General features: G+C 35.9%; 1 protein-coding gene across 6 annotated transcripts in view; it reads left to right on the forward strand.

The window, feature by feature from the left end:
- Positions 1–5,000, forward strand: part of LOC144967468 (uncharacterized) — a 97,062-nt gene that overhangs the window by 49,056 nt on the left and 43,006 nt on the right. The window lies entirely within an intron of this gene.

Genomic DNA, 5,000 nt, shown 5'->3' on the forward strand with positions numbered 1-5,000 from the left:
TCACAAACTGGAATGTCATTTGGCTTGATTGATATGCATCCGGTTGACCGTTTTCGGATAAGTTATTTTTAGTAACATTGTTGGTAAACAATGTGTACAATTTATTTTGTAAGCAAAGAGCTGTTGGCGTTCCACCATGGTAGATATTCTAGAGTGTATCAGATATGGCAACAATTAGCCTTGAAGTAAACATTACTATACTTTCTTTGTGAAGAAATTAATATCAATTAATCCTTCGATTTGGTAGTCAAATGACAATCAAGCCTATCTTGTTGGATGTCAGTTGCTTTTTGTTTACAACATTTTGGATACACTTGTAACCACGTGGTGTTGGTAAGATAGAGTATCTTAGAAGGATCAATAATGATTAATCCTTATATTATTCTCGCTGGGCGATAATAGGGTAGCTAATGTAGCTATGCTGGACACATCCAGTAATGTCGGCAGACAAATAATGTTGTCTGGCATTGAGAGAAATAAAAACAGGATTAAATTAAATTGATAAATATACACATAACGGTGCTGCCGTAAATTCATGAAACACATTTTCCATTGTGATCAACGACACTTACTTTAACCAGTTATCGGCGTACTCTGGAAAAACACTTATTTTAAATAGGGGCCATAAATCTCGTCCTTCAATATCGATCGATTTAAATGACCATCATCTTGCCAAAAACTGGCAAAATCTGGAACCTTCCGAAGTCCCAGGTTTGAGAGTTTTTGCCAACATGAGGGTCATTTAAATCGATCAATATTTAAATGACGACTTATCTGGCCAAATTTTTTATAGTGTCTTTTCAGAGCATGACAGTTAAATGATTAATATCGATCGATTAAGACCACTAATTTGTCACGGGAGGTCTCAAACTTAATCAAAGAAGGCTCAGATTTGAGAAATTTTGACTGAATTAGGACCATCTTTGTCGATGTTTAAAAGTATACATTATCTTAATGTACATCTGAAAATATGTTTTGTCAGTGCACAGCAGCTTAGAGGTTCCCTTGGACAAACATCGATGATTAAGTGGAGACTTCAATACGAGTCAAGCCGTGGATTCTTGTCACACGAATATAACACATCGATTTGTAATAAAGGCTTAGGACTCCCCCCACATTCCACCGCCTTCGAGACGAGTTGCCTTCCTGAATAAATCTTATCGTGAATCAATAAAGTCATCAATATTACCGTACGTCTGTGGCTGGTGTGTAAAAACTTTTATTAAAATTGACGTCACATTAATAGTGTTCAGATCAGTGTTAGGTCCAGGCTTGACAATAGCGTAACGTTTAAGTCAATTGTCATTCAATTGAAAGGCCTTTGGTTTGAATGTCGGCTGATACAGAAGGATTCTTTCTCATGAAACCGAAGTTCAAAAGCGATAGGTCCATCACGGATAGACTTAAAGTTTGATACATCTTGTTTCTGGTAAAATAATAAATAATATATCTTGGTCAAGCTTTCAATTTGAACACAATGCACTTTAATTCAACCTTAAACTGTCCAATTCTATATTGTACGCTTGAATGTAACAATATATGGACTTTTAGTGGAATTTGTTAATACAATGGCAATCGTTTACACTGGCTACACAACGTTGAAACCTTATGCACCGTTTTATTTTGAGAGCTAAATTGTTTACATTTTATCAGAAAGGTGTACGATTTAATCTAAAACTATCTAGACGTCTATTTATAGATACCAAATGAAATAATTTTGCGATAATTTTTTTTCAATTTACACCTTAAGCCCTCTTTGGATTACAACGTTTCTGTCAAATGAGTGATTTATGTAGGAAATGGAAGGGTCGAATGAGTGATACTAGAAAAAAAGGGTAGTAATAATAATAGGATTAGAAGTATAAATAGTGCGGCAATGGTAATTGTGTTACTTAATTTAAAAACAAAAAACGGGAGCTTTTATAAAGCGCAATATCCACTTAATTTGCTCAAAGCGCTTTACAAAAGGCCCCTGACCAACAACAACATGTAACATGTAGAACGAGGCATGATGCCTTGTTAGGCGATATTACATTTTTTTTTCGAGTAGAGACAATGCTGTTAACGGCCAGGTACTCATTGTACACTAAAGTACGGTGAGAAAATGTGAGTAAAGAGCCTTTTCAAAGGACTCAATAACAATGCGCCGAGCGAGGCTCGAACCCAGGATTTTTCTATCCGAAAGTGAATGCCATACCACTAGACCACAAAGCTGCAGCTATTATAGATGTCGTCTCATCAAGTTGTAACTTTCAGTTTCCACTACAACCACATACCTATTACTTCGTTTTAAAAAACAGAAGGGAAAAGTGGGGAAACTGAAGATAAGACTGACAAGGAGAAGGCTGCTGTTTCTTTATTTCTTTCCAAGTTTTATCTAACTGATTGGCTTCGATTTCACTTTTTGACGTTTTCAATGGGTGAAATGCAAACACCCTGTCAAAATAAACGGGCTTAAGACTTCATGTTGACATAGACAAAGGCGATTTATCAATATTTAGTGTATTTTTTTTATGACAACAGCTCTATAACCCACTGAGAAGTTGTCCTATTTTGTTGTTTCTATTAATCTTACATTGCTTTTGTGAAATGAAATATTGTTTCTAAGCTTAGGATAAATGATATTTGATGTTTAAACATGTTTATTCATTTTATTGTATTAAGATTTCAATCTCGTGACCGATAACACATTTGGTACACCTACAATATGTGTGTACATACATAGTGAAACGTAGAGAGAGAGAGAGAGAGAGAGAGAGAGAGAGAGAGAGAGAGGGGGGGGGGGGGGGGAGGGAGAGAGGTAATAAAGTGTATGTGAGTGTGTGAGAGAGATGATGACGATAATGATTATGATGATGGTGATGATAGTAATAACAATGACGACGTTGATGATGACGATCCCTATCCGTTTCACGTTATAGAAAAGGGGTTAAACTCCGGTCCCAATAGCCTTGAAGTACTTACAGACTTATGTCTGGTCCAGTATGTAAAGTGTTGCTGTTGGCTTGGGACCCTTTGTATGTTTCTCTAAGCTCATAATGTAGTGCATAATGCCCAAAATAAGAGCCTGGATTTGCCCAAAATAAGAGCTTGGATTTTGTTTTCTTTGAGTCACAAATGTTATGTTGCCCAATGCGATGAATAGACATTTAGATAACCACGCCTCTCGGACAGTCGTCATAATGGGATCAGTAGCAGTGATTGGTAAACATAGCAAACTACACAGGATTTACTATCGATGGTATGTGTCTTCGTAAAATACCCACTGTTCTACCTCTTGATCAATAGAACCATCACAGAAAACTATGTGTAAACTTAAATGTGAATAATGTGATATAGAAAATCGTGTGATAAATAGTCACACATTTGGTGGTATAATAACGATAACCAGAGAGGTCTATTTCATTCTTATTATTATTTTTTAACAACCAACTATACTTGTCTGAGCACGTGTGAAGGTGTGTTATAAATTCCATGTTTTGATTGGTCAAAAATCTACCGGTTAATTGCCTCTTTCCTTTTCTTAAGCGACCAGGCTCATTCGTGGGTTGTGCATGTAACTCTCCGTTATAACACGGCTTTCGATTGAAACAATAATGCTCAAAAATATTGTATGGGTCACAATAATAGCTTCCAATGTAGTTGTGAAAACGATCAAAGACCAGGAATTAGTTGAAGAAACAAAATATATATAAAATGTTATGCATGACACACTGTCTTTAATCAAGACATATCCATGAAAGGTTAACAGCGTCATTTATGTGGGTAGCGTGATTTGTTAGGATGAATTTTTCTTGATTTTTTTTTTTATCGCTTTGCTTTGTCTGGCAATTTTTCATATTACGGTGACGAAATTATGAAAGAGACAATAAAGCTGTGTTGAGGCTCCCTAATGGGTGTATTTTTAAGCGTTTCGTTGTTGTAATGGGAGCGTGTTTGCGTGCGTCAAGTTTTTGTTTTGTTTTGGAGATTTAAAAAAAACGCTTTCGTCCTATCAGTCTTATGGAAAGATTTAATAAAATCAAGTCAATAATGATATGCATACACGCGTCAATTATCCGTGATTAAATTTCATTGCTTATTATTATGATATTATAGTTCGTCTCTTTTCATTCTTGGTTTGTATCACAAATTGAACATGGGACAAAACCATTTATTTCACATAAACTAACAGTTACACACATACACACGCACTCTCACACATATACATACAACATACACACATGTATACACATACAGATTGAGAGAGACACAGCCAAATACTTATCACACAAAAGAACACATTCCACACACAGAGACATAGACAATCAAATAATGCACCCAAACACATACACACACACACACACACACACACACACACACACACACACACACACACACATACCGTTATCATTAGAATGAGACAAGTCCGTAATTCAAAGACCTACCCTGGATTCCAGCGATCGGGTGAATTGCCAGCTATGTTTGACATCCGTTATGGGGGAAAGTAGTGGAGGAACTTATTGAAATCTTCACCACTGAAAATCAATGATTGCTTTCTTTGTTATAAGTCGCGTCATAGGGCTCTTCGTGTTTAACTCTTTACATGTGAGACTGTTTGTTCTGTAATATATAATATGATTCGTATAGATAGAACGAAGTTGACGTCACTCAGGTCTTTTGTTATTGTTTTTTTTTTTTTTTGCCATCCGCGTTTATGTGTAATTCTCACAACTGTATTATCCAGAATATAAAAGTTTATTCTTACACAGTGTTTTGTGTTTTGGTCCGCTATACGTCCGGATAGCAATGTTGTGAGCTTCTTAGCCAAGCGCATACTCTCTATATTATCGTATCGTTTAATAGCCAATAGACTTATTACACCTTTAAATATTTTGTGTAACTTTCATGCATAGATAACATTTTGCAAAGTTATACAAACAACAGTTATTGTTTATTAGATCATTTCTGGTAGCTACAGTGACATAATCGTGATGCGTCTCGGGCCTATTATAACCGGA

This window comes from Berghia stephanieae, chromosome 1, assembly GCF_034508935.2.
Source record: "Berghia stephanieae isolate SIO BIC M18660-M18661 chromosome 1, UCSD_Bste_1.3, whole genome shotgun sequence".
In the NCBI taxonomy this organism is placed as follows: domain Eukaryota; kingdom Metazoa; phylum Mollusca; class Gastropoda; order Nudibranchia; family Aeolidiidae; genus Berghia; species Berghia stephanieae.